We start from the raw sequence: 27,586 nt of genomic DNA, 5'->3' as shown, positions 1-27,586 counted from the left end.
CCAGAATTTAGCATTGGACAGAAGTATTTTTCAAAATGAAGTAAAAGTAGAGAACTTTTCATGCTGATAAAAGTTGAGGAAATTGTTTAACCAAACCATAAAAATCTGAAAAAAGGCAAAAAAAGAATGCTATAAGAACTTACAGTTATACACCTGAAGAATTCTGGAAATTGTAAAATAAAAGTAAATTGACTAAATTATTTGTGTGTAAAATATAATTATTGGCTACAGACAAAATAATCCTATATTCTGGAGCTGCTAACATGTCTGTTATGTAATGGATAGGTCTGTCTTTTCTGGAAATGAAAAGATTGTAGGTAAAAATTAAATGTGATTGAATTGCTTTATCCCTTATAAATATAATTAATGGCTAAAAGCAAAATAATTATATATTGTTGAACCTCTAATATGTCTGTGCTTTATGTTCTGTTGTTATATTTTCAGAAATTTAGGGTAATGAATTTTCCAAACATTCAAAAATATTACAATTCCAATGTTACTATTAGAATTACTCTAATTATTACTAGAAATTATAATTATATTGTAATATTCATATTTTTAAAATAGTGCATTTTAACATTATAATAAAATGTAAATGTTAGAATGGTACTAAGTATATAAACATACTAATAAAATGATGGAATATATAGACCTGTAGTTTACTAGAAATAAATACAACTCCTGCTTTACAATTATAATCTTTGAAATTTCATTATTCAAAAAATCTTTGGTCAATAAGAAGAACCTTTTCAGTTTGGTTTACAGTCAGTAACAGAAAATTCCTTCAGTCAAATATATTAATTTTTAAACATAAATATCAAATTTAAAATGTCTTGTATTTGAATCTTATTAACATCTGGGTGAAGCTGTTTGAAATAGGCTATTTATCTACCAGAACAGTTGTAATTCAAATTAATATAAATGTATTTTTGTAATATTGCAATTATCTGCAATACAACATTTGGATTTTCAACTTGTAGTGCAAATGGAATTCAGATTTACTCTGCACAGTCTAATTAGCTATCAGATAGGGATATGATATGAAAGAGTTCAAACCAAAGAATCTTCAGTATTAGCAAATTAATTATTTTCTTATTGTGATCCTGTACTAGCGCTCCCTCTGTGACATTGTATTTCTCTTTCCTTTGATGTCTTTCAATTAATTTAATGCTGAGTTCTAGATATTTTCCCAATCCTATGTTACTTCTTAAATGACTTACTGTGTTTCCGCAGATTATTTCAGAAATACTCACATATGCTTAGTTAATACTTTAGTTTGTAGGAATGTCCCAAGATAAAACCTGTTTTAGTTTATTATTATATAGTATAGGTAAGAGACAAATATAAATATTGGGAAAATAGTGTTCAAATAGCATGATTTTATATCTGCTCTGAGTTATGTGTACCACAAACAGTAGCTATGGGAGACATTTCTAGCACATTCTTACCTGTTCTCATATTCTTCTGGGAGCACAGGAGAGATTTGCTTCCCCAGACCCCTGCACTTAGTTTGGAACAATGATTTATAACAAGCAATGACACTGCACTTAATTTCTAGACTAGACCCTTTATTATTGTCTTCCCTGTCCAGCAAGAACAAGAAGGCTACAATACCAGACATTCCAGCTCCAAGATAGTGCATGCATATGAGTCCCATGACAAATGTGTTCTGGTCTTTCTATTCTGTCAGTCATCACCAACATGTTGTACATACAAAAGGAAATAAAACTTTTATCCTCTTATGATGAGATTTGAAAACTGTTAACTAGCCTATTCTGGCTAAGATTTCATCTTAGTTTTAATTGCCTTAGTACAAACACCATCTCAAGATCTCTGAGATACTATTTGCAGAAAATGATTCCAATACTGAATATACAATACCTCAAATTTAAAAGGACCATTTCCTTTTTCAATTTAGTGCCTTTTAAGGAAAACAAATGGGAAGTAATTTATGTTGGGACCCTTCCTGCTATTCCAATGTACTGTAAAAATGATTGTAACATACAACTGCATTGTGTTCAATACCAGGACTGTATTGGTTTGTTGGATTGCACAGGGCTACACAGAAATCTATTCAGGAAAGGCAGCGAGCTGGGCTGCAGTGATTTTTTTTTTTTTAGTATTCAATTTTAGTGTAGCCGGAGAAAACACATCTGCAGCCTACCATGCAGTTATAGCTGCTGGGGGTAGTTTGGGTTGCTCTCCTTAGCTTGATGCTGAGCCTGAGGAGAAAAAAACAACTAAATGCAGTTTGAATGATTTGTTTTCTTTTAGGCTAGAAGCTTACATCCATTCATTGTCCATTGATAGAGATACAAGCAGTTCTGTGAAAGACGTCAGTATTGCATTTTTGTCCATGTTGCTTAGGTTGGAGGGCAGCATCATTTTTAAGATTCCATGTTTACATAACCTGTGGTTAGATCCTATTCAGATATTGGTTTCAGAGAAAGGATTGCAATAAGCATATTCAAATAATCTGTTAATTTTACATACTATTTATTGTTTATGTGGGGAGGTGTGGTTGTGGTAAGAGTAAATATAAAAATTTAGAAGGGGAAGATTGTATTGAATTCTTTTTTTAAAAAAAATTTATTGTGAAAATAACAATGCTAGACTTGGAATCCAAACATTTATTTGATTGACTCTGGGAAAATGTCATATTATCTTCTATTTCAATGATTTACATCCCTTCCATTGTGAAATAACAGTTCTAGTCAGTATTGCCCCAAGTTTTCTTGTGTACAAAGTTTTCTTATGTACTTTCGTGGGGGGGGGTGGTTAAGAACAAGAAATGTACACATTATATATGTAACTGTAACCTAACCCCTCTGTATGTCACCTTGACAATAAATTTAAAAAAAATAATACTTAGTTTGAAATTTACCTCCATAAGAAACTTTTAAAAAGTATTCTATTCTATTGTAAACAGATGGTACTGTTTTATATATCAGGTCTCTAGAATTTATTCAACTTGCATAATTGAAACTTTATACCCATTAGACAGAGATGGCTATTTCACTGCTACTGTGAACTTGACTATTTTAGGTACCTCACACTCATGTAGTTATTAATTGTCCTATTGTTTCTGTCCTGTTATACTTAATTTCCAATGTCTTCCAAGTTCTTTGATATAGTAAGTAGCACAATTTCCTTTAATCTTTTCTTTCTTTCGTTCTTTCTTTTTTATTTGGTGCTGAGACTTGGGGCTTAAACTCTGGGCTTGTGTACGCTGAGTTTTTGCACTCAAGGCTAGTGCTCTATTCCTTGAACTGCATCTCTACGTCCAGCTTTGTTTTTTTGCAGTTTAATTAGAAATAAGAATTTCACAGACTTCCCTGCCCAGGCTAGCTTTGAACCATGATCCTCAGATCTTAGTTTCTTGTGTAGCTAGGATTATAGGCTTGAGCTAAGAGCATGTGATTTGGGATTTTTATGTAGTTGAAAAATACCCAAAGCTTCTTATCTATTTCATATAATGTGACCTTAAATATCTGCATTACACATGTAATTCATTATAAGAAATGCATTTTCTTAGATTTAGTTAAGAATAACTTGAATTTATCATTTTCCTATGGGAAAGACTGATCTGTAGTGCCTTACATGACTATTTATCCAAATAAAAGAACATAATGCATAAGAGATGAACATTAACCACTACAGAGCCTTTAATGTATTTTATGGCTTTCCTATAATTTTTATTTTTCTACTAATTGAAGTTTTAGAGATCTTTATGTTTTTCACTTTTATCTTTTCTTAGTTAAAAGTGAGAATCAGTTACATTTCTCATCTCTGAATTTCAAAGAATTTGTAAATTTTTTCCGAGCTCTCTTTTAACTTGTTGGCCACATGAAAAAATTCTGAGCTTAGATATTTCTTAAAAAATAAAGCACATATATACACATACACACACACAAGGATACTGAGTGCAAATAAATAGGAACTCAGTGCCTCCATACCTTGTGTTTTCCACTTTACCTAAAGTCACAAGTTCCTTAGAGTCAGTTATCATAGTTTCATGATTTGAAGCTGAAATGACTCCACAAGCTTATGGATTAACTGATTAGATGCCAGCACATAGCTTTTAAGAGGTGATTGGATCATAGGTTAACCTACTGATGAATCTATAGCTAAACTGACTATTAGAAGGTGGGTATTGATTAGATGAGGTGAATTGTTGATAGCACATATTTGCAAGGGATATATATATATATCATATATATCATGGGAATATATTACATTATGCATATATATATACATACAATATGTATGTGTTATATATACATACTATATATATATATATATATATATATATACATGAGTATATATTGTACCTGATTGTTCTTCTCTTCCTTCTTTTCCTAAGCTTCTAAGAAAATGAGCAGCTGTTCAAGCACATGTCTTCTTCAGTCACATGATCCCACTGAGGTTTTCTTCCTTAGCTCAGTTCCATATTAATGAGGTCAAGGAGACATTATGGAGTAAAATGTCTAAAACCCGAGCCAAAATAAGTCTTCCCTCCTTTAAATTTGTGCATTCAGACACATTGTGACAGCCATGAGAAGTTGATAACACAAATAGGAAAATGTTACCAGCTGTCTTCCCCTGCATGTCATTCAGCTTCGTATCATTTGGCTGCAGTCATAGCTGGATGGTCATCTGCTATACAGAGCCAAGGTCCTACATGACAGGGTTAGTGTTTGTTTTTTCCTAAAACACCATAATTATAAATAATTAGCCCCTGCTATATTAGTCACTTTTCTCTATGTTATCTTTCAGTACTTGCACCACAAGTTTTAATTGTTTGGTAAATTAAAATCTTGCTCAAAATACATAACAAATAATATGGCTTGGCTCTATGTTGTCTCTGACCATGGTCCCTAACTATTTCATGCCAGCATCCAGGGTGAAAGCAAGAACATAATCAGATTCATTATAGAGATCATATATTGACCCTTAACCTTTTTGCTAGGAAGGGCTATTGTCATTCCCATCGATGTTATTTATTTATTGAAAAATTCAATGGCAAATTTATTAAATTTGCTAAATAAATGATTGGAAAATAGTAGGTATTCAATAAACATGAGTTGTTATATATTTGAGAGCAAGGTGTATACAAAGCACTTAGAACAGTACCTAGTCTATAATAAATGCTCAATATGGAAGTTGTTACTATTACTATTGTTAATTTCCTGACTCCTCTCTTTCTTTTATACGTTTCTTATGATAAAATACTGTACAGAGGGGTTACGGTTACATGAGTAAAGTAATGAGTACATTTCCTATCAAGCATTGTTGCCTCCTCCTTTGTTTTTTCCCTACCATCCCTTCCTTCCCCACCTCCCCAGACACCCCAGGCCCCCTCCCCCGCCCCCTGCTGAAGTTGTAAAGCAGAAAAGGTCAAAAGCTATGCACATTTGACCATATAAGATGATGTTAAATGAAATGAACCCCAAGACAGGGACACAAGAGATTTTCTTTTTGTCTCTGGTTTTCTTAATGTACTTATGTTGTACTATGCGATTTTTCTTTTTTTTTTTTTTTGGTTTCTTTTATATGTTCCTCCCCCACAGTATAACTCGTTTTTATTCTGGAGCCCTGCCTCTTGTATATACACTGCACTTTTCTAATTTGGGGAGGGGAAGGGAAAAATACTTAAATAGGGATACAGGTTGACCCATTGTAACAATAAGATATATAAGACACTGAGTTGAAAATGAACTTATTTATTTTTGTGTGTGTGTGCTGGTCCTGGTGCTTAAATTCAAGGTCTGGGCTCACCTGGGCTCTGTTCTTGAACATTTTTGCTCAAAGCTAATGTTCTTCTACTTGAACCATAGCTCCACTTCTGGCTTTTTTGGTAGTTAATTGAAGATAAGAGCTCACCAAACTTAGTGGCCTGGATTGGTTTTGAATTTGATCCTCAGATCTCATCCTCCTGAGTAGCTAGGATTTCAGGCATGAGGCATTGGCAACTAGCTCATCATTTATAAATATATATATATATATAATATATATATATATATGTGTGTGTGTGTATATATAAATACATATATATATATATATTACTCATATCATGTCTCATGGCCTAATTTAATATCTACCTGTAGGAATATGTGATACATCTAGTTAATAGGAATAGTGGATATTTCATAATGACACTGTCTACTATTGTGCCCTTTTGGTCGCAGGTATTTGCTTCTGACATGAAAGGACAACAACTATATGAATAAAAATAGTATCTACCTCATCTTCCTCAGTCACAATTTGAGGAGCTGGAAAGTATAGGTGACTACCATGTACTAAGAATTTGCTGCCTGAAATCTCTTTATTTTTCCTGGGATTTTAATCCAGGGAATCACACATTCTAGGGAAGTGCTCTACTACTGAGTAACACTACTGCCCCTGCCTGAAATTTCCTAACACATGAGAGGACTACAGAACATAAACCATATGCAGTAGGCTGTCCTCAGAGAGTCAAAAGCTTCAGTCCAGTCATCCATGAGCAGAATATTTTCTGCATTTATCGCAAATGGACAATCATCAGCATTATTTTCTGATAAGGAGAAACAAGAAGGGGAACCAGAAGTGATGCTTCCAAATGATTGTTTCTGGAATGAAATACAAGTCACTTCTTTTCTGTTGAAGTAAAATTCCACTATTCCTCAAGATTATTGTCCTGTTAATCCACTGAATGTAAGATTCAAATGTTTGGAAAACCAACATGTAGGCTTTCAAACCCAGTTTATGCATGCTGACATCCCTACTTCATCAAGAAATGTACTTAAACACAAATGAAGTTTTTGACCTGATCTGAGTATCTGAGATTTTCCCTCAGAAATCACTGTTATGGGGCCAGAATGAGACATTAATAGCCCCCAAACATACTTTGCTATTGTCAAAAAATTTACTATTTTAAATTGTGCCTATTTAATGTAGTTTAATACAGTCAAGCTGTGATTAGACAGTAAGCCCAAATGTTAACATAGGTTTTAATGTATTGCCAAATGTGAATTGGAGAACTCCAAACATGAAAAATAATCATCTCTTCATATTATTTCAAAAGTATAAACTGAAACCCCAAATCCCTTATTAAATCCAATTCAATGGAATTAGGAAGTCTTGCCCTTTCCAGTTTTATCATATTCTTCCCATTTGCTGTCAGACAAAGCTTAATTAGATGCCAGAGTAGAGATGAGTGTCTATCAGCAACCACAGCCTGAGCTGTCTTCTGTTTGGGTGGAAGTAGTTTGTTTATACTTAACAAAGTTAAATCAACCTAACCTTAATTCTCTCTTGGAACCTTATATTTGAAAGTTAGTCAACAGGACACAACAAAATACTTATTCACTAGCCACAAGAAAATTTGAAAATGAGTCAATCTATCAGGTCACAATAATATCAAAACTATGCCAGAAATTACAGAAGTTTGTAGAGGGGGAAGTCTAGTTATCTCAAGGAATGTAAGGGAAGAAGGAGGAGGGAGAAATAGAAAAGTGAAGTAATGAGGGATGCTTGTGATTCACCGACAAGCTTTATTTTCTTGACATTTCTAGCCTTAAAAATGTCTAAACAATAATGCAGCCCCATACCCTGATTATTAATTAACAGTTCTTCACCAATAAAATACAGGAAAGGACAAAAAAGAAGATTATGTTTTCTGGGCCATACAAAGATAAAGGACTGAGTCAACAATGCTACTGAATCTTTCAGTCAATCTAGAAACCTCCTATCTAGAAATGGAAAACTGCAACTTTCCAATGGCGATGGTACACTAGAATGACTTGTTTTATTGACAGCCTGGCTTTAGAGTTTCGGTTATTTTTAAAGTAGTATCTGAATAATTTTCAGAAATTTGAAACAATGAAAACAATGACATATCTACTATTGAGTTCTTGACCTGTTGGTTTTACTATCTGGGGAAAGTCCTGTCTATTTTTGTTTTCTTAAGAATTATCCTCAGTATTTTTTCTAAGATATATTGGTCAGTGTCCAATCAGAAATGTTTATTGTTTTAGTGTATATTTCTTAAGATCTCATCTGTCTTTATGTGTTTACATGTACAGTCAAACAATATTTAACAGTGATAGCTCTTTTGATGGTTGAATTCTATTTCTTTTGTGTGTACCAGTAGTGGGGCTTAAACTCAGAGGCTCACATTTTCATTCACCTTTCTTGCTCACAGAAGGCTCTTTTCTATGTGAGATATGCCTCTAGTTTACCATTTTACTAGTAAACTGATGGAGTCTCTCAGAATTTTCTGCCTGGCCAACTGTGTGCCTCCTGGACTCTGTCTCCTGAGACCAGACTCTGTCTCCTGAGACCAGATTACAAGTCTGAGCCCTGTGTGGCTTATAGTTACCACCCTTTTACTCACCATTCCCTACTTGTAGTGATGGTGTGTGCTCTGAGTGTTTTATTTCTTCTGCAAGCTTGTAATTGCTTTTCAATTGGGTTTAAAATTTTTAATGTGTGCTGTATATTGTTTATTTTTCTTTAACATTTATAGGTTAGATTATGATATGTTTTTATCCCCTTTGCTTTGGACTTATCCACCTGTTTTGTGATTGCAGTTCTGTAGACTCTCCTTTGAGTGAATTTCATGGTGAGATATGAAGATGCTAAGAAACAAATATTATTTACTCTGTGAGTTTTTTTCTTTGGCTAGACAACTATTTTTAAATCTATTTCTGTCCTGCATGAGTCCTTTTAGGATTGTTCAATTTTAATGTTTTCTTTAGTTTTAACTTCATAGATTTTCTGAATGTATTCCCTCAGTAAATACATATTTTCTTAGATAAAAATAAGAGAAAAACCACAAGAAAAAATAAAAAACCTTTTACATTGGCAAAAAATAATATACTTCTTTAAGTATTTTATTTTAGACCAATCTTCTTAGCTCTGTATCTTCCCTTCCAACTCTTTCTGAATTTTCTTGAATTACTTGACTGTCTTTGTTTTCAGCGTAAGGGTTCCCAAATGCACTTATTATAGACTGTCTGCACCTTTGTGTGTTTTTCAATAGTTTCTTGGTTCTGGATTTTCCCTCTGAGCTTAATTTTATTTTATTTTTTCTGTGAAATTGTTTCTTTTCATACTTTAGTTCTCTTTGGGGCTCCACACCTTCCATTACCTATTAAAAATACATACAATTCTGGCTTTAGTTTTCTTTATTTAATTTCATCTTTCCTTTGCTCTTATGATAAAAGTTAGTGCAACTTGCTTCTACTACTAAGGCAGTTCTTTATTTGATGGTCTGAGTGCATTTGAATTCCATAGTCAGGAGATATTAAAATTGTAATAATCAGTAATGGGTTTATTTTTCTGTCTCAAACAAAGAAGAAACTTGAATTTCTGTTGGTCCATTGAAAAAAATAATCATTTCACTGTGATGTCTTTAATGTTCTTGCCTGCAAAATCAAAAGCTTTTGTCAAGACATAGTTAACTAACCACAAAGAACCAACTTGAAATTATTTATCTAGAAGTCATTAACAAGTTACAGAAATGTAAGGATTTTTAACCTTTACTCTGATTATTTATTCTTAGCTGAAATTCAATACAGCTACAATAGAACAACTGTAGGATTGTGCCAGTATATCAGAGTTTATAAATGATGATGGCCACAAAGCATTTATTTTCACCCCTATACATAACCATATGATTTCCTGAATTTTCTGTTGTTCTCAGCAGATGTGCTGAATTAAAGTATGTCTTCTGACTTCTATGATACAGTGAAATTAAAGGCAAAACAATTTGTCTGGGTCCCAAGAAAGTAACTTCTTGTTCACTAGGATCCATATCTGTACAAGGAGAATCCTTTCTACTTGAGAGGTGAAAAGATGCACTTAGGAGAGTCGGGGCTGTGATGGATAGGCTATCCATCAGCCCATTTCCAAACATTGGTGTAGAGAGTCCAAGTCAGCAGCAAAGCTACTTGACCAAAGCTGAGACAAATATATGATTGAGATAGCAGTGACCTTCAGCTAGTCTAAAGATTCCCAGCAGGATAAACACTTAATTTTAAATACATTTATTTTAAGTAGTATCATACTGATGGTATTGATGATAACTGATAAAAAGTGACATGTTCTAGTGTTCTGCAAAGAATTTAAGCTCCTGGATATAGCTGTATCTGGAGACAGAATATAATCAGAATAAAATGACTTCATTTAGTAACACTTTAGAAGCTTGCCTATGAAAGCTCTGCCAGGTTTGATGTCAGCCTTAATTGAAATTAAACAACTTCTTATTTCAGCCTCATATATCTACGAGAAAAGGCCAAATTTTGCCTGTAGTTAATCAGATCTGTGTTTAATTTTCATCAACTGACAGTCTCTACTCCTAATTCCTATTGAAACTAGAATCACGGTTATAAAACCTACCATTAAACCACAAAAGATGTGCTTAATTCTTTCCTTGTGTTAATTGGTCTCCTTCCTGTTTTGTTGCTATGTATAAAGTTTACTTGTCATTTTATATATTTTGAGACTTAAAATTCATACCTCCTTGCCTCTAAGTTTTTTTTCCCCCAGTAAAAATTATCAACCCCAAAGTATGGATACAACTTGTTTTTTCTTTCTTGCTATTGTTTTTGATGTATCTAAAATGTACTATGTGATTTTTTTTGTTCCTCTTGTATGTTCTTTCCCCATAGTGTAACCACTGTTTTCACTGTATTTGATGTCTGTGCCCTGCATCTTGTATATACATTTTTCTAATTTGGGGAGGGGAAGAGAAATAACAAAATGCTGAAACACGGATACAGGTTGACCTGTTGTAATAATGACACTATGTAGAAAAAGAACTTTACAAGTTGTGGGGAGTTTGGGGAGAGAGTGGGGGAGGTGAGGAGGGAAGGGATTGTAGGGGAAAAACAAAGGAGGGGGTAACAGTGCTCAATAGGAAATGTACTCATTACCTTACTCATGTAACTGTAACCCCTCTGTACACTATTTTTATAATAAAACATAAACAAAGAAAAAAGAAATTATGAACAGAAAATGTGTAGGTAACATAGAAATAAATGTCTAATATTTATATACTAGAAAATGGAGCATTAATTGAAACCCATTGTCCAGTTGTGTAAACTTTTTGAGATTTAATCAAGACTCTATAAGCACTGTGGTGGTTGAAGAAGTAGCTTCCTTGGAAGTTTAATCCCATAAAGCTATCAAAACTATTATAAATGGCTACACTATAGAGTTTTGTTATATTCACTTTCAGTCTTGTTACATCCACACTTTTAGTATTTAAATTTTATTACAAGTGGGTTTAAAAATGGCATTCTGTGATTATTGGTGTAAAAGTAAATGAAAATAAAAACTGCAGACTATAGTAACTTTAAAGACACATGTAGAAAGTCTTAATAGCTACTTAAGCCTAAAATTAGGTTGAAAAATAGCATAGTATAAGTTTAGTATGATCATTTAATTTTTATGTATGCATCATAGCTGTTGGTGTGTTTGCCATGGAATTATGAAGTAATGAAGCCAGAAAAAAAAGTGCTGTCATTTTCTCAAATGCTAGTGTGAGAAAAACCCAGAAAACTGTTAGAAATGTAGGGACTTGTTGGGAACAAAGCTATATGCTTCTTAACTACAAATAGGAAAGGAATAAAATGAAACTTTTTTGTGGGGGCAGGAAAGGTGGTCAGTAATGCTGAAATAAATCTCAAATAGGTGCTAGTGGCTCATGCCTGTGATACTAGTTACTCAAGTGGCAGAGATCTGAGGATCATAGCTTGAAGCCAGCTCAGAGTAAAGTCTGTGAGACTCTTTTCTCCAATTAACTACATAAAAACTAGAAATGGAGCACTTGCCTTAGGTAAAACCACTCAAGGACAGTGCCCAGGCCCTGACATCAAGTATGCAGGAACAGACAGTTATTTTTCTTCAGGAGAGCAGTCTCAGATTCATGGATTTGAATGCTTGATTCTTTCCTTATTCCATACAGAAACATCACTTTTATGTAGGTCAAAGGTCTAAACTTTGAAAATAATCCTACTTAAAAAAAAACTAAACTAACAACAACAAAGACTCTAACTCATTATATTTATATTGTTGTATTATTATTTTATGTGCTCAATATTCTTAAACAAGCACAACTGTGGACATTTAAATAGATATTTTTAAAAGGTGAGGCCAAAAAGAGGAACAACTGATTGCTAAGATTAATGGTGCCTTTTTTCCATTTCTTTTCTTTTTTAAATATATATTTTAAATATATATATTTTAATATAATTTATTGTAAAGAAACTGCACAGAAGGGTTACTGTTACATGAGTAAAGTAATGAGTACATTTCTTACTGAGCCCTGTTACCCCCCTCCTTTGTTTTTCCCCTACTATCCCTTCCCTCCCCACCTCCCCAGCTCCTCCCTCCCCCCACCAAATTGTAAAGTTTGTTTTCCACATAATGTCTTGTGCATCTCATTGTTACAATGGGTGAACCTGTATCCTTGTTTCAGCATTTTGTTAGTTCTCTTCCCCTCCCCAAATTAGAAAAATGTATATACAAGATGTAGGGCACCAACATCAAATACAGTGAAAACAGGGGTTATACCATGGGGGAAGAACATGCAAAAGAAATAAAAAACTCACATAGTACATGAGTAATATTGTACAGGAAAATGATTGGTCTTTGGAATGAATCTTGAACTATGTAATGTATTAAAACTCATCAATTATTGTTTAAATTCATGAATTAATTTCTAGTTGGATTAAAAAAAACTTTCCTCTATATATTGTATACATGTGGAATAAAGGAATTTCTGAAATATTTTAAATAGCACCAAGAAGATCTGCTCCTGATAAGTGAATTAACATATATTCCTATGCCAGATGACAAATTAACATAGGATATTTAAAAATAAAACATATAGTTTATATATATATATATAAACTATATATGTGTAGTTTTACAGATGGCATAAGGAAAAAAATGCAAACTTGTAAACATGGTGCTAATGGTTCACACATAAATGCAGCTTTAGACTACAAACAGCTGCTTTTGGAAAAATCAACCTCAAGGAGAAATATGCTTTGATTGCCTGAAGCCAAATTATCTGGCTGAAAAGCTCACAGGATGAAAAGATTTTGTAGGTATCAGCATAATGCAAGTATCTTAATCTGGCACTGAGGCTTGAATAAATGTCATTCCATTCTTGGTTGGGTGTTAAGATAGCCTTTTAACAGAAATATGCTTAGATTAGATAAACCAGAAGCTAAGAGCTCAGAGTATGTTCAAAGGGTCTGTTGATTTTCTGCTGAAAAAAAAAGACATTTCAAGAGTTTAAACTATTCTGCTATTAGAATCTTCCATTGTTTGTTCTTTGAGAATTCAGTATACTATTACAGTTGACATTTGGATAAATGAGATTTATATCCTAACTCATACTCTCCTTCTTTATTTCCATTTGTACTTACTATACTCCTCTTCTTCATCATTTGCATGAAAGGATATTCCTCTTGAGCATTGCTACTGGGAAAATTTTCTCTGTCATCTAAGTTTGCTGTAATATCTCTCAAAACATATTTGATATACACCTTTGACTTTCATGTAGCCATGACATTAAACATTTTGTCATTTGGAATGAAATAAAAGGACTATCATGTTAAGCAAAGCAAGCTAGATTCTGAACAAGGGTCAAAAGTTTTCTCTTATGTGTGAAATCCAGACCGTGTGTGTGTGTGTGTGTGTGTGTGTGTGTGTGTGTGTGTGTGTGTGTGTGTGTGTGTGTGTGTGTGTGTGTGTGTGTGTGTTTGTGTGTGTGTGTGATGGTGGATGAATAACCCTTTGCTTGGGGTTGTGCTGAAGTTATTTGATGAGGAGTCTATATGGAAAACCTGGATGAAATTAGACCAACATTTTATTCTAAATATTTAAAAACCTAAATTTGAAAGATTCAACTTGAAAATTCTGAGTGGAAACAAGAACGGATAATTTTAATTGATCTATCTTTAAAATTCATTGAAGACTTTCAGAAACAAAAAATACAAAGTGTAGTAGGGAGTATTTCATTGAGTAATGGAATTCATACACAATGAAATTCTCTACAGAAGATTCAAACCATATTGTCACTGAATAAAATGCGTAAGTAAAATCAAATAATGGTAGAATTGGTAGAATTTTTAATAGGTAAAAATAAGTGTTGCTAAACTGTAGGAAATAGGATACTCTTCCATCGAATCAATGGGCGTTTGAATTAGAATGAATGTTAGAATAAATGTTTTGGATAGCATTTTGGGCAATGATCAGATTTTCCATAAATGTACATTTTAGGGATTTCAGTTTATGTTTTTAGAGTCACATATACATTATGTATGAATTCTGGTTCAAGCACATAAGAAGATAGAATATATATTATAATAGTTTCATGTTGATAACTAATGTAACAGTTGAACATATGTATATGTTGTGGAATAGCTGAATGAGGTCATTACAGACATTATTGCACATATTTGCCATTTTTTTGGTCGAGTCCCCTAAAAACCTACTTGTTTAACATACTTGAATAATACATATTTTTTTCTAGTACTGTCACCATACAGTATAATACAACAACACTTCTTACCTTTCATCTCCTTTTACAGCAGGTATTCTAACTTGTGTGAGAATGTATCTCATTATGTTTTTACTTTTCATTTTCTTAATTAGTAGTGATATCAGGGCAATTATTTCTTTATTAACTCAGAGCCTCATGTTCTCAGTCAGATTTTTGTTTACAGAAAGTGCTCTATCACTTGAAATATGCCTCCTGTCAAGTATTTTGTTTATTGGAAATAGGATTTTGAGGACTTTTCTGCCTGGGCTAATTTGAACCCTGATCCACCAATCTCGGTTTCCTGAGTAGTGAGGATTACAGGTGTCAGCCATGTTTGCCTTGTGTCTTTCTCTGTTTTAACTATTAGGCTACTTAATTTCTAGCTATTGAATTATAGAAATTTCTTATGTATTTCAAATATGAATCTATTTTTAGACATATAGTATGCATACATTTTTCCACATTCTGTACTATTTTCTGGAGAATGATTTTTCATAGTAAAAGGAAAAATGACATAGAAGTAGGCCACTGGAAAAATAAACTGGCTTTAGGGAATATAATTTAATATTATGGAGAAGATAAAAATATGTAAGCTAGATATAAAATTTCAAAACTGCAAAATGTGTAACAATTGTGCTTTGTTGAAAAAGAGGTTGTGGAATTATACATGTGACTTTCATGTAGCCATGACATTAAAAATTTTGTCATTTGGAATGAAATAAAAGGACTATCATGTTAAGCAAAGCAAGCTAGATTCTGAACAAGGGTCAAAAGTTTTCTCTCATGTGTGAAATCCAGACCTTATGTGTGTGTGTGTGTGTGTGTGTGTGTGTGTGTGTGTGTGTGTGGGTGGGTGTGTGGGTGTGTTTGTGTGTGTGTGATGGTGGATGAATAACCCTTTGCTTGGGGTTGTGTTGCCACCTCTGATGCTGCTACTGCTGCTTCTTCCTCTTCTTCTCCTTCTCCTCTTCTTTCTCCTCCTCCTTCTCCTTTCATCTTTGCAATAGGTTGTTTTCTACTGTAAGTTAGTTTGAGGTTCTTAATGGTTCTTTATATTTAAAGATATATTATCCTGTGCAAATATCGGAATCTGAATTCTTTTATCTAAGATTAGAGATTAATATATTTTATTTATTCAATTAATGTGACACACAGGTAATATCCTAAAAGACATATAGCATAAGTAGTGGAAGTTTTAATCAATTAAAAAATAAACCAAAACATGGGGGCTAGGAAGGTGGCTCAATGGTAGAGCGCTTGCCTTGCATGCCTGAGGCCTTGAGTTTGATTCCTCAGCACCACATAAGCAAAAAGAAAAAAGGCAGAAGTGGTGTTGTGGCTCAAGTGATAGAGCACTAGCCTTGAGCTGAAGAGCTGAAGGACAGCGCCCAGGCCCAGAGTTCTGGCCCTACGACTGGACCCAAAAAATAAGGATAAAAATAAAAATAAATAAATCAAAACAGAATGCAAACATTGGATAGATCTTGTTTTTTTTTGATCCAATCTGCTATTATTCTTCTTTTAATTGGAGAATTGAGCCCATTAATATTTAGGGTTATTATAGAGAGTTGTGTCACCTTTCCTGCCATTTTCTTGATTTCTTGTACCTTTTTGTTTTCTTCTGCCTGGGTTTACTAAACTGATCTAGAGATTTTTTCTTAGAGCTTCTAAATCCTACAATGACTTTTTTTAATGATTTTTTTAATGTGACCATACTGTACAGAGGGGTTATAGTTACATGAGCAAGGTAATGAGTACATTTCTTATCAAGCATTGTTGCCTCCTCCTTTGTTTTTCCCCTACCATCCCTGCCCTCCCACCTCCTCAATTACACTTCCTCCTCCCCATCCTCCACCTCCTGCCTAAATTATAAAGTTTGTTTTTCAATATAGCTTCTTGTACATTTCATGGCTGCAATAAAGGTTTTTGTCTGATGTTTCTTTTACTTTGATTGTGTTCTTTAGATTGTATTCTTTCCTTTAGAATTCTTTGTAATGCTGGTTTAGTGATCAGAAATTCCTCTAATTTTTACTTGTCAATAAAGGTTTTGGTTTCACCACTTAATCAAATGATAACTTTGCTGCGTAGATCAGTCTGGGTTGGCAGTTGTTGATTTTCAGTGCTTGGATTATACCATTCCAGGCTCTCCTTGCACTGAGAGTTTGTGTGGAAAGGTCTTCAGTGGATTTTCTTTTCCTTGTCATATAGCTCCTTCATTAATTTTGCTTTAAATTTTTGATTTAAAAATCAGTTCTTTGATATTAGTGTTTTTACTATGATGTGTCTGAAAATGTTTCTTCTTGGATCCAGTCTACTGGAGATTCTATATGTTTCTGTTAAGCAGCTGAGATTTTCTCTGTTAAGAGTGGAGAAGAAAAAAAAAGAGTGGAAATGTATTCAGCTATTATTTTACTGAACAGATTTTTGGTTCCTTTACTATTAAATTCTTGTTCCCTTGTTGATCCCAATCATGCATATATTTCATTTCTTCACTTAATTGCCAATTTCTGATCTTTGGTAGGTTCTCATTTTTTCTAAACTTTTGTTTTTGTTTTTGTTTTTTCTGTTCTACCACCTCTGTTGTATCCTGGATGTCTAAAGTTTTATTTTTTATTTCGCTTATTCTGTCACCTTTGGATCTGACTGTGATTTGCACTGTGGAAATTGAACCATTAATGGTTTCAAGATCAGTTCTCATAGTGTCCATTTCATCTTTTAATGTGGTGTATAGCATGTCTATTTTTTTCTCCATATCTTTCTGGGGATCTGATTTTCTTTGTAATTTCTTTTTTGTGCTCTTGAAGTTGTATTTACATTTCCCTTTTTATTTTATTGACCAATTCTGTCATCAGTTCCTCAATGCTTTTTTCTTTGTCTTCCATCTCTTCTTCATTCTCACTGGAGTCCTTCCCTGGATTGTTGTTGCTTATTGGATTTGGTTTGATTACTCATGAATATTGTAAACTTTTGTTGTGCTTTAAGCATTTGCATTCAGAGATTGTCAGGGCCATTGTCCCAGATTGGCCTGTTTGTGACTGTTGTGGCAGCCCTGCTTGGCTTAGATTAGTTCACACTGGGTAGCGTAGCCCACAATGGGTCCTCAGGCAGAAAAAATGCCTGTGAGTGTGCTCAGCTCTGAGAGCACTTCTGAAGAGAGCTTGGTCAGGTCTGCAGCAGGACTGAAAAGGTTAGATTCTAGTCTTCAGGATAGATGTGCACTGGGCTGTCCCAGTGAAATCTAGACTTAAAAGATATATGTATATAGATATAAACATACATGTATATTAAAAGGAGGAGAGGGGCAAAGTGAATATACTTCAACTATGTACAAAGAGGGAAGAATAAAACTAAAGAAGCTACTGAATAATAGGTAGGTAAGGAATGAGGAAACTGAGAAATAAAACTGACTAATCTGATATAATATATGCATATATATGCATATATTATGCATATACCAGAGATCAGTTCCTTAATAGAGTAATTATAAGCTAAAAGAAATAAATAATAGAAATATGAAACAGGTTTCATTGGTATTAATCAGAGATCAGCAGGAAGGGAGAGGACAAATATTGAGAGTAAAAGAGGATGAACATGGACAAAAACCTTTAAGTCAATGTAAGAAAATAGAATGGGAAGATGGTGGAGGAGAAACTGGGGGCTAAACAAACTCTTGCATAGAAACCAGTTTTAGTGTTCCAGTGGAAAACCTAAGGCTAGACAGTCACACCAAGTATGCCATCATAGTACAGAGAGTTTGGCCAGAGAGGAGACAGATTAGATCACTCACTGGTGTCCATGGTGGTGGACTGTTCTGTTCATCCCCAGATATATACACATCTTTGATTATTAGACGTTATCTTTCATTGTACATTGTACATACTTAATTCAGATATCCATTACTCACTTCACAATTCTCAGCCTTAACTTCTTGATTTTTTTATTGTGCTTCTTGATTTTTTAAATAAGTTTTTTAATTGTAGTATTATTTCTTTATACATATATAATTTTTAAGAGTTTCATGTTTAATTTTTTCCTTTTTCTTTATCTCTCTTCTTCTTTACTTCTATCCCTCTCCTCTCTCTGAAATTAGGTCTTGGTTATATTCTCGCTCTCTTTTTCCCTCCCTATATTCTTCTAATATTACCTTCTCTTCACAATTCTCCCTAAACATATTAATTTCTGATCTGCTGACTCCTTTGATTTTCATTGATCCATACTTGTTTGTTGTTGAATTCGATTTTATGTGTTGAACTAGATTATGTATCTGTACTCATTTAGACTGATTCAAACAGTCTGCACAAGTACAGGGCTCTGGTTGATGCTCACCTTAAAGTAGTGTTCTAGCTTGAAATTTTTTTTGCTTTCATAAACAAATGATGAAAACAAGTCCGAGAAACACAAGAGAAATGGCAAGTCCAGGTATCTCAATTCCTACTCATGATAATCAGGCAACAGAGCAGTTAATGAATAATCCAGAGGAGAGTTCCCAAAATGCTCTACAAACACTACTGGAAGCCTGCAAAGGACTCTGTGAGCAGGATAGGGAAAAACGTGAGCATGATGAGGCTAACCGAAGATTAATACAGGAATTTTGCCAGCATGAGGAGGCTAATCAAAGATTAATAGAGGAATTGAGTGAGTCGGATGAGAATAAACAAAGATTAACAGAGGCATTCATGGAATCCACAAAAAAAAGAAACCTGGAAGAATCCATGGAGGCCACAGACGGAATGCTGAATGAAGCCCTACAGAAGGAAAAGGAGTCTAATGAAACTATTACCACTCAACTATGTGATTGTAGAATGAACACTGAAAACCAAATTAAGGAGATATAGAAGAAGTAAATCTCCAACAAAGTAGTTTAACCCATCAAATCTGACCAATTAGAAGGAAAGGAAATAAAAAGCAAAGTAGAAATGCTTGACAGTAGGTTAGACCATGCAGAAGAACAAATTTCTGGGGTTGAAGGCATCCTACACATTATAGATAATGAACATACAGAATTCAAGACAAATCCAAGAATAAGGTTAATAGATGTAGAGGAGAGCCTAGAGACAGAAGACAAGAACTTCCCAAACATGCAAAAAGATAAGCACATTCAGATATAAGAAGCTTTAAAAAAAACCCAAAATACCAGACCAGAATAGGACATCCAGACATCACAATATAATCCACATAAGATCAATTGGAACCAAGGAAAGTATCCTTAAAGCTGTCAGGGAGAAAGGATCAAACACCTCTAAAGGGAAACCAATCAGAATAAATTCAGATTTCTCAGCAGAGACAATTAAAGCAAGAAATTAAAGCCTGGAATGATGTATTCCACACTCTAAAGACAAACAACTATCAACCAAGAATACTGTACCCAGCAAAACTCTCCTTCATAATGGAAGGAAAATATAAAGCTTCCACAGCAAAGAAAAATGGAAACAATATATCTCCAGCAAACCAGCCATACAAAAGATATTACACATAGAAAACCAACAAGAGCACAATAAAAGGCAAGGAATGGCATCAAAACAGAGAATCTAAGAATCACAGCAAGAACCCAGTTGACACAACCCCCAAGATGGTGAATAACATTTCAGGAACTACCGAACATCTCTCAGTCCTAACTTTCAATATTAATGGTCTTAATTCTCCAATTAAGTGACACAGATTGTCTAGTTTGATCAAAAAGCAAAATCCTTCTATCTGCTGCCTTCAAAAGATGCACCTTGCCACAAAAACATATCTTGAAAGTGAAAGGCTGATATAAAATCTACCAAGAAAATGGCCCCCATAAACAGGCAGGAGTTGGAATCCTAATATCAGTTAAAATAGACTTCAAATTAAAATTAGCAAGAAGAGACAAAGAAGGCCATTACATAATAACCAAGAGGGATTTCTCCTTTAGGAGAATATTAAAATTCTAAATATCTACCAAAAAAAAGAGCACCCAAATATTTCCAAGAAAGACTATTTTCCCTCAAATTTTACATACCAAAGACATTAATTGTTGTGGGCGTTAACATACCACTATACCCACTGGATAGACCAACCCTGGCAAAAACTCAACAGAGAAACCTCAGATCTAAACAACTGCATAGATCAAATAGACTTAACAGACATCAACCGAATATTCCACCCAACAGCATCAGAATACACTTTTTTCTCAGCAGCACATGAAACATTCTCCAAAATAGACCACATTTTAAGTCACGAAGAAAATTTGTGCAAATTCAGAAACATTGAAATTATGACCTGAATTCTCTCAACCCAAAAGGGAATAAAATTAGAATTCAACACCAAAAGCTACCAAAAAAGTCCTGTAACACATGGAGGCTGAACAACACACTGTTGAGCCACCAGTGGGTCATGGAAGAGATTGGGAAGAAAATTCAAATGCTCATGATATCTAAGAAAAATGAAGACACAAATTACCAACTTTCAGAGATCTGAAACTGACAATTTAACAAGGGACCTAATGCTCCTTATAAAAGAGCAACAAGCTAAAACTCAAACCAGTAGATGGAAAAAAAATAATGAAAATCAAACCAGAATTAAATGAATTAGGGTTCAAAAACAACATAGAAAAAATCAACAAAACAAAGAGCTTGTTCTTTGACAAAATTAACAAAATTGACAAACCCTAGCAAAACTTATCAGAAAAAGAAGAGAACATACCCAACTAAACAAAATCAGAGTTGAGAATGGAAATATTGCCACAGAAACAACCAAGATTCAGACATTATAAAAGAATAGTTCTCAAACTTATGTCAATAAGTTTGAGAATTTGGAAGAAATGCATGAATTTCTAGCCACTATTGACATACCCAAACTAAACCAAGATGATTTAAACCAGATTAACAGGCCCATACCAAGCATCTAAATAGAAGAAGCAATAAGAACCCTCCCACTCAAGAAAATTCCAGGACCGGATGGATTTACAGCTGAGTTCTACAAAGCCTTAAAAGCAGAACTCACATCAATATTCCTCCAAATATTCCATGAAATTGAAAATGAAAGTTTACTTCCAAACCTTTTCTGTGAATCTATCATCCCAAAACCAGACAAGGACTCATAAAGGAAAGAGAACTCTTGACCCATTTCTTTGATGAACATTGATGCAAAACTTCTCAACAAAATTTTGGACAACAACTTCAACAACTCAAAAAAAACATACACCATCATCAAACAGGATTCATTTCAGGGATGCAAAGTGGTATAATGTATACAAGTCAATCAATATAATTCATCACATCAATAAGAGCAAGAATAAGAACCACATGATTACCTCAATAGATGCAAAAAAAGCATTTGACCAGATCCAACACTCCTTTATGATGAAGCTCTGGAAAAACTAGAAATCCATTGGAACATTCCTCAATATAATAAAGGCTGTGTATGACCAGCCAACAGCCAGCATTATACTTAATGTCAAAAAAGTAAAGCCATTTCTCCTAAATTCAAGAATAAGACAAGGATGTCCACTCTCTCCACTTCTCTTCAATTTAGTATTAGAATGCCTAGCTAGAGCAATAAAACAAAATGCAAACATAAAGGAGATCCAAATAGAGAAAGATGAAATAAAACTTTCCCTCTTTGCAGGTGAAATGAGCTTGTATTTAGAGAACCCCATGGACTCCACTCCCAAGTTACTCAAGCTGATCCAACATTTTTGCAAAGTAGCAGGGTGTAAAATTAACCCTCAAAAATCAAGGGATGGGAAGGGGAAACAAAGGAAGAGGCAACAATGCTTGATAAGAAATGTACTCATCACCTTGCCAATGTAATTGTAACCCCTCTGTATGGTATTTTTACAATAAAAAAAGAAAAATCAATGGCTTTTCTGTATTACAATGATGAGAAGAGCACAGCTGAATTCAGGAAAGAACTCCTTTTGTAAGAGCTCCACAAAAAATAAAATACCTAGGAGTTAACTAAATAAGTGAAGGACCTCTATGATGAAAACTTTAAAAACCTGAAAAAGAAATTAAAGCAGAACTAAGGAAGTATATAAACTTCTAATTCTCCTGAATTGGGAGGATTAACACTGTGAAAATGGCAATACTGCCAAAGGCTATCTACAAATTCAGTGCAATACCTATCAATATTCCAACCTCATTCTTCAATGAATTAGAAGAAGCAAACCAAAAGTTCATATGGAACAACAAAGGATCCTGAATAGCAAAAAACAATCCTTAGCAGAAAGAACAGTGCTGAAGGAATATCATACCAAATTTCAAACTCTATTACAAAATCATAGTAATCAAAACAGCTTGGTATTGGCACAAGAACAGACCTGAGGACCAATGGAATAGACCTGAAGACCCAGAAATGAACCCACTCACCTATAGCCACTTAATCTTTGATAAGAGAGCTAAGAAATGGAATGGAAGATAGACAGTCTCTTCAATAAACGGTGCTGGTAAAATTGGTTAATCACCTGTAGAAAACTAAAGCTAGATCCTCCTATATCACCCTGAACCAGAATCAACTCCAAATAGATCAAAGATGTCAAAGTGAAAACAGACACCCTGAAAACATTACAGGAAGGAGTCGGAGAAATGCTAAGGCTCCTTGGCACAGGCTGAAGTTTTCTTAAGAAAGAACCAGAAACACAACAAATCAAAGAAAGGTTGGACAAAAGGGATTGCAAGAAGCTGCAGACCTTCTGCATGACAAAGGACATAGCTAGCAAGATCAATAGAAAGCCCAAGGATGGGGAGAAGATTTTCACTAGCCATGCAATGGACAAGGATCTCATATCTAAAATGTACTTAGAGCTCAAAAAATTAAATCCCTCAATAACAAATCCTCAAAGAAACAACCGCCTGATTAATAAGTGGGCTAAAGACTTAAAGACTTTTCTGAAGAGGAAATATGTTTTTTTTCTTTCATGCATTTGTTTCTAACGCATTTATATGATTATTTCTTTGTTGCTTTGTATGTCCCTCCCCCACAGTATAACCCCTGCTTTCACTGTATTTGATGTCGGTATAATTTGTGGAGGGGAAGGGGAAAAACAAGTCGTTTAAATAGGGATACAGGTGGACCCATTGCAGCAATGAGAAGTACAAGTTGTCATGTCAAAAACGAACTTTACAACTTTGGGGGGGGGAGGATTGACTGGAGGGTTGGGGGGAGGCTGGGAAGGGATGTGAGGGGTAAACAAAGGAGGAGGCTACAATGCTTGATAAGAAATGTACTCACTATCTTGCCCATGTAATTGTAACCCCTCTGTACAGTATTTTCACAATAAAAATAACAATAAAAAAGAATGGCCAATACACACATGAAGAAATGCTCAACTTCTTTAGCCATCAAAGATACGCAAATCAAAACAACATTGAGATTCCATCTCACCCCAGTTAGAATGGCTATATTCAAGAAATCTAGTATCAACAGATGCTGGAGAGGATGTGGCCAAAAGGGAACCCTACCGCATTGCTGGTGGGAATGTAAACTTGTTCAACCACTTTGGAAAGCAGTATGGAGGTTCCTCAAAAGACTCCTTATAGAATTCCCCTATGACCCAGAAATCCCACTTCTGGGCATTTACCTAAATGATCACAAACAAGGCCATACTAAAACTACCAGCACAACTATGTTTAGTGTAGCATTATTTACCATATCTAAGATGTGGAACCAAACCAGATGCCCCTCAGTAGATGAATGGATGGAGAAAATGTGATATATGTATCATATATATGATACATATAAAAAATATAAATACAATTCTATGCCTCCATCAGAAAGAATGGCAATGCTCCATTTGTTAGGAAATGGAAAGACTTAGAAAAAATTATATTAAGTGAAGTAAGCCAGGCCCATGTTTTCCCTTATCTGTAATAACTAGTATATGTCTAGGAGAAGCGAAAAGATCAAAAGCTATTTATATATGATCATATAAGCTGATGCTAAGTGAAATGAACCCCAAGATAGGGATACAAGATTTTATCTTTGTTGCTGTTGTTTTTAATGTATTTATAATAGTCTATCTGATTTTTTTTTCTTTTGTATGTCTTCCCCCATAGCATAACCCTAGTTTTTTTTACTGTATTTGATTCTGGTGCCCTATGTCTTGTATATACATTTTTTTAATTTGAGGAGTGGAAGGGAAATAACAAAATGTTGAAACAAGGATGTAGGTTGACCCATTGTAACAATGAGATGTACAGGACACTATGTTGAAAATGAACTGTACAACTTTGGGGTTGGGAGGGAGGAGTTGGGGAAGTGGGGAAGGGAGGAGGTTAGGGGAAAAACAAAGGAGAAGGTAACAAAGCTCGATAGGAAATACACTCATTACATTACTCATCTAACTGTAACCTCTCTGTACAATATCTTTACAATAAAATATATATTAAAAAGATATTTCCTAATTTTAATACAATCTAAATGATTATAATAAAATATGTATAGTCATATTTTTGCATTAGCATAGCTCTTTTCATTGCTCTGGACAAGAGATAATATACTAAAATATCTTATCTATAATTATTGGAAGGTACTCTACATTTTTAAGTCATGTTAATCAGGAGACTTGGTTATAATGCCTAAAAATCAACTTGAAAATCTCCAAGATGGACTTTTCTTCATCCTCACACTACACATTAATCTTGGGCATAGATTAACTATATTAATCATGTTCACTCTGGAACTGTGCTATCTCAAATGTTTTCTTAAGAAGTATAAGAAGGCAAAAGGTTCTTTAGAGAGTCTCTCCCTGGCAGAGAATTCCTTGCTTACATCCAGTTACAAATCATTGGTCCAAACGGTTCCCATGCTCTGGATGCTCACCATGGACAGGAGATTCCATATAGCCATCTGCTTGAGAGGAAGACAGCTCAGATACATGATAAAGAACCCTGATTAGTTTCTATCATAGTCATGGTGTGAAAGAATTGTTTTCGGATTCTCTTAATTTGGTATGGCATCAAGTTACTTTTGGCTATTCTGTTGGCAATCTGTTTCTTTGAGAAAATTTTACTTTAAAAACTATTTCAAAGTCTTAACTTTCCCTAAATGATCTAATGACTAAAATGAAACATTAGAAACATTACTTGAATTATATATCTTCAAGAATTAAATTTATGTTGTGTATTTTTTTAAAAAGAAAGACTGAAACTCTAGAAATTGTTTTAAGAAGGGGAAGGATGATGAGTGCTAAAGGGAGTGGTTATGATCTGGGTATCTTATAGACATGTGTGGAACTACTATACCTCTATATACAGTTTGGAAGGCATTCTCTATGCAGGTAGCACCTACTAATAAAAGTGTTTCTAGTATTAGGTAAGTAAAAAAATTTAAGCTTGCTCTTCAATGTGGAAACAGAGAAATATTTTTTTTATTTTAAAATCTTTTATTTTTAAATGAATAAAACTAGCTTACCCAGTTTTATTTCTCCATAGCATTATCCAAGCCATACCTTAGGTATGAAATGGTCCTTTTATATTCATGTGTCAAAGGGTAAGTCATGCTATCTTCAAAGGTGGGGATTTGGGAATTGACTGGAACTTGAGGGCTCTGAGTTTAATCAACTGGTCAATTGATGGAGTCATAATTTTATGGCATTTTGAAACTAGGAGGATGTGCCTAGTTGAAGGAAGTTGGTCAATGGTGGCACACCCTTGAAGGGTATGTCTTATCCACATTCCCTACTCTCTCTCTCTCTGCTTCCTGGTTGCTATGAGGTGAGTAGCATTTTCTCTACCACATGCTCCCCCCATGATGTTTTTCTACCACACATTCTCATCATAGCCTAAATTAAAACAATAGACTGAAGCCATAGACTGAAACTTCTGCAACTCTGAGCCCAAGATAAGTCTTTCTTCTTTATTTCTATTTATCAGGTAGTCTGTTGCAGCGACAGGAAGGTAAGTATATAAAGTTTAAGAATATGGCTAGATCCAGAGCTGGGTGCCGGTGACTCTTGCCTGTAATCCTAGCTACTCAGGATGCTGAGATATGAGGAATGTGGTTCAAAGACAGCCCGTGGAGGAAAGTCTGTGAGACTCTTATATCCAATAAACTACCAGAAAAGAAGTGATGCTGGGGTTCAAGTTGTAGAGCACTATCCTTTAGCTGAAGAGCTGAGGGATAGCACCCAGTCCCAGAGTTCAAGTCCCATGACTGACAAAAAGAAAAAGAAAAAAAGAAAAATACAGAATATGGCTAGATCCTATGGTACCATGTCATACAAAATCTAAGTGAATAGTGTCTTCTGTGCTTGCTTCACAATGATATGGACAGGTTTCCAATGGCATATTGTATCTTTGATCCTTTGTTTTGATTAAGTCATGTCTCCCAATCATTCTTATTGTTTTTTCTTTTAATTTGTTTAAGTTCAAGTTTTCATTAGGCTTTTGAATCTTTTTTCTCTGTAATCTTGAAATTTTAATGGCTTTAATACATAAGAATCACACATTATACTGTGGTTATATTGGATTAACATTCTGTACCTCTAAAATATTTTCTGTTTCAAATTATTCCCAATAAAATTATCAGAGCAATGAGTAATATCTTTCTGATAATATCAAGTAGGAGAGCAAGCAAAATTATCTACTTACAAAGTTGTTTGTCCACTTAAAATATTTATATGCAAGGTGGCAGATCATTCACTTAGTATGATTCACCTCAGTGAATAATTTAGTAACTTCAAGTTTATTTACTTTTACTTTATTGAATAAATATGACAGATATGAGTAGGCATTAACTATGCCATTCCAATTTAGTTTACTTAAATCTAGTTGCTTTTCAAACACTCAAAACAAATATTTATACTGTTCAAAGATATCAATCTTTAAGATGTTTTACATTCACAAATATATGTATTATATGACTAGGTACTTATTTTTAATATTTTGAATATTCTAGATATTTTATGTAAATAATCTCAGATTTTAATTGGATTTCTGTCAACATTGCTCTTGATTAAATTTGTTGAATTTAGAAGCATGGTATAATTTATAAACAGACATCAAGTCTTCTTTCCAGGAAAAGTGAAGCTTTAATGTGATTATTCAAAGACCCCACATTCTTGAGCCATTTGTTATATCTTTC

This window comes from Dipodomys merriami, unplaced genomic scaffold (assembly GCF_024711535.1).
Source record: "Dipodomys merriami isolate MVZ:Mamm:240054 unplaced genomic scaffold, mDipMer1.0.p SCAF_1, whole genome shotgun sequence".
Lineage (NCBI taxonomy): Eukaryota > Metazoa > Chordata > Mammalia > Rodentia > Heteromyidae > Dipodomys > Dipodomys merriami.
This window is presented reverse-complemented; position numbering follows the sequence as displayed.